This window comes from Anolis sagrei, chromosome X (assembly GCF_037176765.1).
Source record: "Anolis sagrei isolate rAnoSag1 chromosome X, rAnoSag1.mat, whole genome shotgun sequence".
NCBI classification, from domain to species: Eukaryota; Metazoa; Chordata; class Lepidosauria; order Squamata; family Dactyloidae; genus Anolis; species Anolis sagrei.
Window position 1 is genome coordinate 91398908 of NC_090034.1, and position 10466 is coordinate 91409373.

General features: G+C 39.4%; 1 long non-coding RNA gene across 1 annotated transcript; it reads right to left on the reverse strand.

Moving 5' to 3' along the window:
- Positions 1-1765: 1765 nt before the first annotated feature.
- Positions 1766-6899, reverse strand: LOC137097919 (uncharacterized). Its single transcript, XR_010910517.1, has 5 exons — positions 6876-6899; positions 6447-6467; positions 6010-6030; positions 5565-5585; positions 1766-2011 (listed from the first exon to the last, which is right to left on the reverse strand). It is a non-coding gene; the product is annotated as an uncharacterized lncRNA (long non-coding RNA).
- Between the last annotated feature and the right edge of the window lie 3567 nt (positions 6900-10466).

Genomic DNA, 10466 nt, shown 5'->3' on the forward strand with positions numbered 1-10466 from the left:
CGCATTATTCACCTATACATCACACAGTCCTAGACACTTGTGAAGTGCCCCACGTGTGATCCAATACAACTTTCTGCCCCGTATAACAACAACAACAACAAACCCACAAACAACAACGGTAAGTCAAAGTTATAGCAGGTTCCCTCATCCTTTCTGCCCCATATAATACTAAAATAATAATAATAATAATAATAATAATAATAATAATAATATAATAAAAAGAAGAAGAAGAATATAATAACAACAACAGTAAGTGGGACTTGGGTGATTTGGACTCCAACTCCCACTATTCCTCGCAGCCTCAGGCCCTTTCCTTGTAAGCAGGTGACTAGAACTGACCTGGCTCCTCGTGCTCCTCCCGGATCTTGAATAGCTGGAGCAGGAGGCAGGAGGGTGCCTCGAGGGCGCCTCGCACACAGCTGCTCTCGCCTCCTCCCACACGCATGCAGGGAGTGGAGGGAAACACCGTCCAACTGTGGGGCGCATGCGCAGAGCCAGAAGGGAGGCTGCGGACTCTGTGTAGCCTTCAAGAGGGAGAGGGAGGCAGAGAAAGGTTGCGGAGGGGAGGGGGCATTTACAGAGGCGCCCTTGTGCCTCTGGCAAAAAAAAAAAACTATTCAGCAGTCGCTTACCTAGCGTAATGCAAGAACCGCCCCTGGAAGCAGGTGGAGATTCCAGTATATAAAGAGAAACTAAAAGTGTATGAAGAGAATTTTAAAGAATTTTATAGCTGTCAGTGTGGGTGTGTTCCAGTTTGCAATAGTAAGTTACTCAAAAGAGAAACTTGTTTTAAGAGTCATGTGCCAGCTCACATGAAACATTGAAATGAAATAGAATCATTCAGAACCTTAGGATATATAATTTCAAGAGTGAAAATCCAAAAGGCTTCACATTGCAGTAGACTAGTAGATAAATCTATATTTATGGAGGATGTAACCACCTCTAAAACTAGGACCCTAAGTGATTCTGGACTATGTTTCATGCCATTGAAATGTTTGTATAGGCTTGAATCCACAGCCTGATTTCGAATTTTACTCTTGTGTTCGATTATACGGAGTTTAACTTGTCTGCTGGTTTGTCCAACATACATCAAGGAGCAGGGATAAAAGATGATGTAAATGACGCCGGTGTAAATGACATCATGACAAAATGTACCTGTTCCAACTTACAAATTCAAATTAAGAACAAACCCACACAATGGATCATGTTTGTAATTTGATGACTCTCTGTAAATCATATATATGATGTTGTACTAGTGTGTAAATGTGTGTATGCTTATGACTGTGTGTATTGACAGAGAACACATTAGCTAATTATCACTTTAAAAAACTACTCTGAAGGAATTCAGAACTCATCAACAAAAACCATTAATAGGTGGAGCTTATTTGATGCAGCACTGCCTATAATCAATAGGGGTGTGCAAAATATCATTTTGGTGTCCCGGATTCTGGAGATTTGGGGGATTAAGCTATCTAATCACTGAAAATGAGTTTGACCCCACTTTTCCCAGCATAAGTACTTTTAAATGTGAAGTGCCTTCCTGCACAATGTCTTTACTTTGGCTGTGCATCGATAGCTGCATGATTTCCATGCAACCTCCCATGCCCTGCCTGGGCAGGCATCCACACTGCAGAGCCCATGTGGCTTTGTAGATTTCATGCAGTTTGTCATCATTTAATGGCACTAGAGCAGCAGATATTGACAGTCTGCCAGTATCAAATTGGATCTGTTTGAAACATTTAATAAAAATTAAACATAGTCAAGATCAATGCCATTTGTATTTTATTTTGAGTAAAACGTTTGGCAATCAATGAGACAGGAATGGAAAAGTTACTACTACTAAGACGACAATCTCATTTTGTGTTACAGAAATAGCTAGATTGTAATTTTACATTTTGCAATTTTCTGTTTTTTGATTTCGTTGTATAAGAGAGTAGTACATAATGCATTAGAATAGGTAGCCTCCACCATCATGGTTCAGAATCTCCAGGGTTGTGTTTTCTTATTTGCCCTAGAAATAAGAAAACAAGTTAAATATACTTTGAAAAATTTCTCCAACAAACTAATATTAACAGCATTTTGGCAGATTTTTGGCAGATTGTGGGCAGATAAAGCTCAGTATTTTAGTTCACAGGCATCAAATAATTCGATCTCAAAAGCTATAGTGATGTCATGCCACTAAAAATTTAGGTCCATGAACACTTATATTACTAACATCTTCTTCTCCGTTAGTTTCTTTGGGGGGGGGGGGTCAGTTATCCATTAAATTTGAGATAACGAAGCACGTTTGAGACTGAAGGTGTACCTACACTGGACACCACTTGAACTGTTATGGTTTAATGTTATGAATAGGTATGGACAAATTTCAGACCTCCAGGTGTCGGCTGTTATTTATTATTTACTGTGCTTATATCCCGCTGTTCTCAGCCCGGGGGCGACTCACAGTGGTATACAACATAGAGAGGACAGGGTGCAAATTACAAGACACAATCTAAAATCAATCTAGCAATAACAAAAACATCGTTATCAATAACATCAACAAAATCAATATCAATAATACAAAAGCCATTCGCGTCTGTTAGGCTGTTAGGAATTGTGGGAATTGAAGACCAAAACACCCAGAGAACCAAAGGTTGCCAATGCCTGCTACAGATTCATGGGAACTGTAGCTTTACAGGGCCTTTAGCCCTTTTTTGCCAAAGTGCTAGTGTCTCCCCAAACTACAACTCCCCTAATTCATAGCATTGACCCATGGCAGTTCAAGTGGTGTCAAGCTGTACTGATTCTACAGTGTAGATGCACTCTAAGAGAACAAGGTCCATCATTTTTCTAGAACTGTGGACAAATGTTGACTTATTGAAGAAAGAAGAAGACATGAAAGGCTGAGAAACCCATGTGTAGCCCCACAAATTGTCTTTCTATTTCTATTCTTTCATAGTATACAGCATTTATGATAGATTTTAACACCTTTTCCTGATGAAGTAGCCTAGCCAGTGGAGATTTGAAAGCTAGCATTATGTGTTTTGTGAAATTTTGGCTGGTCCCTTAAATGTATGTTTTTTTGTGGATTTGGTGTGTTATTGTATTTTTCTCTATGGCCAGAAAGGTTATCCTTGAATTTTTTTCTGGCTATGACAATGCCACATTTTAGGCAACTCCAGGAATGTATTTTTACTGCCATTGCTTTTGGCAAACTCCAAAAGGTTTTATATGCTATGCTAATAATATAATATAATATAATATAATATAATATAATATAATATAATATAATATAATGTAATGTAATGTAATATATTGTATATACATAAAATATTTATAATATTATAAAGTAATACAATATAATACTAATCATAATATGATATTATAATTATATATGTTTATATTACATGTGATATTACTCATAATATTACAATATAATGGTTTAGTACAATATAGTAATATATAATACTGATATTGTACTATGCTAGTAATATAATATATTGTATATCTGTGTATCTTGTGAGCCTCTCTGAGTCCCCTTCAGGGTGAGAAGGGTGGCTTATAAATGTCATAAATAAATAAGTAAATAAATAAATTTATATAGGCAATAGTAGAGAGGCCCCAATAGTAACATGCTCCGCTTCACGCAGGACAGAAAAAAACTGGACTGTAGAGGAAGTTGTTTTCCTGCTGCTAATGGAGACGGTTTTTCCAAATCTCTTAATTACAAATGGTGTTAACATATACTCACAGGTACAAAATCTGTTTCCTGCGACTATATTTTAAAAGATAACCATTATTTGTTATGTCTCAAAAACAAAAAAGAGCAAAAAGCAAAGGAAAAAGGAAGTGCTTTAAACAAAAAGATGTTCAAAGGTTTGGTGCGCTCAAGAAGTCTCCTATCCCAAATGAAACTCCCCCTCTGACAGCTCTCAGGTACAAGCAGGGTTATCACTGCTCCTGCTTAGCAGTATGGACAGGAAGGGAGGGGAAAAGGGAGAAGAAGAAGTCCAACTGAAGAAGGCACAGTTGCCCTGAGGGAAAGGGAACAGAGGATGGAATCCATGAGTGAGTGCACACTTGTTTCTTCCCTCCTCTGAATTGAGACCAGTTTCTTCTTCATCTGAAATCCCCACTCCCCTTTTTCCACGGATAAACAGCAACATGCCCACTGGGGTCTCATTAACTGGCAGGGCAAAAGGGTACAAGGAAATGTGCCAGCAAAGGATTATCATCCACCTGCTTGATGCACTATCAGTTCTGCACACTACATTATGGCTGGTGCATGAAGATGAGCATGCATCCTTTGTACCAAACAAGAAGCAGAACTCATCTGTTCAGAAGTGTTAAATGATCACAAAGAGTGGGAAGATAAGCACAGTGTTCTTTTCAATAGGCCATTTTTACAGCTGTCTCATTCTTCTTGGGAGTCCTGACAAGAGTAGAATCAATGGAACTTATCTATGTCTTGACTCAGTATTGATACATTGATTTCACTTCAAGTAGCATAAATGGCCCTCATGGATTCACCCAGGGTCCATCCAAACATGCTCCAAAATGCAGGGCCTGTTGGGCTTTTGCTGGAGGCTTTCAAATGACACCTCTGATAAAAACGAATTAATTTGGGACAAAGCAGGTAAACCATGTTTTTTCCCCAATTAATTAAATAACCCATTAGACGCAGGCCTTCCCAAAAGACCCAGGTCTAATGGGGCATGGGGCCTGTGGGGATCGAGTACCAGCAAAATCTCCCCTGCCCCCACCCTCCTCCAATGTGGCTCCGAGTATGCCACTTCTACGTGCCAGGAGGTCTGCTGGAGCAGTGTAATGGTGGTCCGGTTATATTTTTTTTTACTTTTAAGGCTTTTTATGGGTGTTGGAGAGTGGATGGGTGTCCTCTCAGTTCTTTGGGGTCATGCAGACCAACAAACCGAAAGGGCTGTGGGGAGAACTGCTTGGGCAGAACTGGAATGTTAAAAAGCCACTTTGTTTGTCTATATAGGATGTATGTCTAACTGGCATTGAATGTTTGCCAAGTATATGTGTGCATTGTAATCCGTCCTAAGTCCCCTGCAGGGTGAGAAGGGTGGAATATAAATACTTTAAATAAGTAAATAAATAAATAAATAAATAAATAATATATAGTTACTGCACTGGCAATATCAAGAGTCTAGAGGACAAAAACAACGATGTGTTACTTGCTCTTTAAAAAGAGGAATAAAGCAATGCAAAAACCACCACAAATTCAACAACAATAACAAACCCCAGCTACCCCCCCCCCCTCCAGTTTCTACATGCCAGGAGGCCTGCTGCAGCAGCATAATGGTGGTCCGTTCAGTTACTGTGAGGGCATCTCCACACACACGGGTTTTGGGAGAGGTGTGGGGACAAAAACCCATGCTGAAGTATGGTTTTTTCCCCAGTGTGGTTTTTGAAGCATGTTTTTTTCCCCCAGTGTGGAAGCATCCTCTGTCTACTCTTCTCAGGACTAACCAATCAGATTCATGTGAAACAAGAAAGAAACAGACTTTTCCACAGTATTTACCGGTAATAAGAAATACTCATTCGTAATAATATATACTCACTCCAGTGCTGATATTAGAACCCTAGAGGACAAAAACAAAGATTTGTAACTTGCTCTTTTAAAAAGTGGAATAAAGCAATGCAAAATCAATCACAACAACTTCAATCACAACAATAACAAACCCCAGCTAGCCCCCCCCCCCCCCCCATTTCTACATGCCAGGAGGCCTGCCAGAGCAGCATAATGGAGGCTCGGTAAGTTACTGGGAGGGCATCTAGACAGGTCCGTGTTTTTGGGAGAGGTGTGGGGATAAAAACCCATGCTGAAGCATGGTTTTTTTCCCCAGTGTGGTTTTTGAAGCATGTTTTTTCCCCTATGTTGAAGCATCCTCAGTCTACTCTTCTCAGGACTAACCAATCAGATTCATGTAAAACAAGAAAGAAATGGACTTTTCCGCAGAATTTACCGGTAATAAGAAATACTCATTCATAATAATATATACTTACTTCAGGGCTGACCTCAGTGTTCTAGAGGACAAAAACAAAGATTTGTTACTTGCTCTTTAAAAAGGGGAATAAAGCAATGCAAAATCAATCACAACAACTTCAACAACAATAACAAACCCCAGCTACCCCCCCCCCTCAATTTCTACATGCCAGGAGACCTGCTGGAGCAACATCATGACACTCGGTAAGTTACTGGGAGGGCATCTAGACACGCCCGGGTTTTGGGAGAGGTGTGGGGACAAAAACCCATGCTGAAGCATGAATTCTTTTCCCCAGTGTGGTTTTTGAAACATGTTTTTTTCCTCAGTGTGGAAGCATCCTCAATCAACTCTTCTCAGGACTAAACAACAAGATTCATGTAAAACAAGAAAGAAACAGACTTTTCCACAGTATTTACCGGTAATAAGAAATACGCATTCATAATAATATATACTTACTCCACGGACCAGATTCGTACTCTGGAGGACAAAAACAAAGATTTGTTACTTGTTCTTTAAAGGGGGGAATAAAGCAATGCAAAAACAACCACCACAACTTCAACAGCATTAACAAACTCCAGCTACCCCCCCCCCCCCAAATTTCTACATGCCAGGAGGCCTGCCAGAGCAGCATAATGGAGGCTCGGCAAGTTACTGGGAGGGCATCTAGACACACCTGGGTTTTGGGAGGGGTGTAGGGACAAAACCCAACTGAAGCAGGGTTTTTTAACCCTCTAAATCATGATTTTTTTTCCCCAGTGTGGAAGCATCCTCAATCAACTCTTCTCAGGATTAACCAACAAGATTGATGTAAAACAAGAAAGAAAAATACTTTTCCACAGTATTACCTGTAATAAGAAATACTCATTCATAATAATATATACTTACTCCAGTACTAACAAGACCACCACTCTAAAGACAAAAAGAAAGATTTGTTACTTCCTCTTTAAAAAGGGGAATAAAGCAATAAAGGAATAAAGCAATGCAAAATCAATCATAACAACTTCAACAACAATAACAAACCCCAGCTATTTGGGCTCCCCCCCCCCCCCCCATTTCTACATGCCAGGACTAACCAACAAGATTCATATAAAACAAGAAAGAAACAGACTTTTCCACAGTATTTACCGGTAATAAGAAATATGCATTCATAATAATATATACTTACTGCAACATTCATAGTAGTATTCTAGAGAAGAAAAACAAAGATTTGTTACTTGCTCTTTAAAAAGGGGAATAAAGCAATGCAAAATTTATTTATTTTTATTTATTATTTATTTACTTTATTTATATACCGCCTTTCTCAGTCCTCAGGCGACTCAAAGCAGTGAATAACATCGATACAAAACATCACGAGACAAGTATAGGGCAATTAAAAATAATTGTAACATAAATCATTAAACATCCGTATAACAATCATTAGCACCTCAACAGTAAAATCAGAATCCAGTCTCATCATCCATTATTCCATATTCCTATGTTCAATTACACTGTTTAATCAAATGCTTTTTCGAACAGCGAGGTCTTCACTTTCCTCCGAAACGCCAGCAGGGAGGGGGCCGATCTGATATCTGCAAGTAGTGCGTTCCACTGCTGAGGGGCCACCACTGAGAAGGCCCTGTCTCTTGTCCCCGCCAAGCGCGCCTGTGATGTAGACGGGACAGAGAGCAGGGCCTCCCCAGATGATCTTAGTGTCCTAGTCAGTTCATAGGAGGAGATGCGTTCAATCACAACAACTTCAACAACAATAACAAACCCCAGCTAGCCCCCCTCCCCACCCGCGCGCAATTTCTACATGCCAGGAGGCCTGACGGAGGCCCAGTAAGTTACTGTAAGGCCATCTGGACACACCCAGGTTTTGGGAGGGGTGTAGGGACAAAAACCCAACTGAAGCGGAGGGTTTTGACCCTCTTCATCGTGATTTTTTTCCCAGTGTGAAAGCATCCTCAATCAACTCTTCTCAGGATTAACCAACAAGATTCATGTAAAACAAGAAAGAAAAATACTTTTCCACAGTATTACCCGTAATAAGAAATACTCATTCGTAATAATATATACTTACTCCAGTATTAACAACACTACCAGTCTAAAGACAAAAACAAAGATTTGTTACTTGCTCTTTAAAAATGGGAATAAAGCAATGCAAAATCAATCATAACAACTTCAGCAAAAATACATGGAAACCCCCCCCCCCCCCCAATTTCTACATGATGGAGGCCTGCCGGAGCAGCATAATGGAGGCATGGTAAGTGAATAGGAGAGCATCTAGAAATCCCCGGGTTTTGGGAGGGGTGTGGGGACAAAACCCCATGCCTCTACATAGTGATTTTCCCCAGTGTGGAAGCATCCTCAGTCTACTCTTCTCAGGACCAACCAACAAGATTCATATAGAACAAGAAATAAACCACAACAACTTCAACAGCAATAACAATAACATCAACAGCGTAACACTTCCATTGGGAAAATGGGGGAAAGATTGATTTTATCAACAGTCTCTTGCCAGATCTCCACTGCTGTATGATGGAGTTTCAGAATGCAGACAAATTGTATAGGGCTGGATTATTTGAATCTACACTGCCAGACGGGTGAATAACTCGGGACTATGTCTGTTCTTGTTTTTATTCAAATCAAATCAAAACATTTATTTCGGTCATTGACCAGCACAGGAAATAGTGTCACATTTCCATACAAACCTGGCATGTTTGGTACATTAAAAATATAAATATAAATATAACTACTAAAAACACAATATGGGTGAGGGAGCAGAAGGGGAAACAGGGTAAAAACATACAATGCCCAGATTTGGTTGATTTGACTTGTTTTTATTGTATTTTAAAAGTTAATTGTATTGTTTTAATCTACTGCTGTAAACCGCTCTGAGCCAAATTGGGAGTAGCAGTATACAAGTCAAATAAATAAAATAAATAATAAATTAATATATAATTTAGTTAAATGCATATTGAAACTGCATCATATGGCAGTGTAAATCCAGTCCATCGGAGCTTGGAGTATTCGAGATCTCCCCATATACCCTTTACTCTAAGGCCACCAATGAAGTCATTTGTATGCAGTTCTTTCCTTTAAAAATGGAAACAAATCATCTTTCAAAAAGTTGAATGAAAGTTGTTTTATCATTAAGAATCAATAGGATGTATCTATATGTTGACTCAGAATGTAGACACTGATTGCATTTCAAGTTCCACAAATTTCATGGATCCAGTCTACTCTATTCAGGACAGGCAGAAAATCCCACATTATCTGAGTGTGGACTCAACCCAGTTCAAAACAGATATTGTGGGATTTTCTGCCTTGATATACTGGGATATAGGGCTGTGTGGAAGGACTCTTGGAACGTTGCTAATTCCAACAATATCAACAAATCAGACTGATGATTATACAAACTACAGAGCACTGGTGTGAAGTGAGAGTATTCTTTCACTGACTTTTGTAGGTATTTGCTATGTAGATGCTGCAGTTTGAAGCTAACTTCAACGTACATTAAATTGTCAATGTATATGGGGCCAAAGACAAAATGTGAAAACAAAGGGAGAGGGAAGTGAACATAAGAAGAGAACCAAGAGACTAGCCTGGGAAGATGCTAATGGGGTTTGAAACGTATTTCCATATTTTATGACTCTTTGGCTTGGTGTACACTGTCATATCCCAAACTGGCCCAAAAGTCACTCCTGTGTGTCTGGTTTAGTCCATGCTACCAAAAGTGGCAGAGTACCCTAGAGGTTCCATTCTGGAGGCTGAACCAACTCCATCCCAACTGGACCTTCAAGGCTCCCCTCCACCACTGCCCTGGTTTGGGAGCAGAGAGGTGGAAACACTTCTACAGAATCTGTGGCCGGCCCAAAGCAGCAATGTGTCAAATGTGTCAAATCAGTCTGTGTAGATGGCCTTTACGATTATCATAAGGATCATCGAGGAGGCCAGTTTCTTCAAATGTTAAAAGAAATTATGTTTGTGTATTTTTGGAAATCTATACAATTTTAAGGTTGTGATGCATTCCATGTAAGAAAAATAACAGCTTTTTTTCATCCGAGCTGCTCCGAGTCCCTTTTTGGGAGATGGGGTGGGGTATAAATACAGTTGTTTATTATTATTATTATTATTATTATTATTATTATTATTCCACAGTTATCAATTGCAAATCGTGGTGGTAAATACTCACCTGTACAGCAGATAGCATCTGAAAATATAAAAAGATATCTATTATTTGTCATTCTTCAAAACAAACCACAAAAGGCAAAAGGAAAAGAAGTCCTTTAAACAGAAAGATATTCAAAAGGATTGCTATGCTGATCCAGATTTTCCATTCCAAGAGAGGGCTGGCTCCTACCTTCCTGGATGTCCCTCTGCACTCTTTTATGTGACAACTACAAAAACATCTTCTCAAAATGTAGGCCTGTGACTTTAAGATCCCTACGAGGACCATTGGGGAAGCCAATGTCTTCAAATGTTCAAAGAAATCAT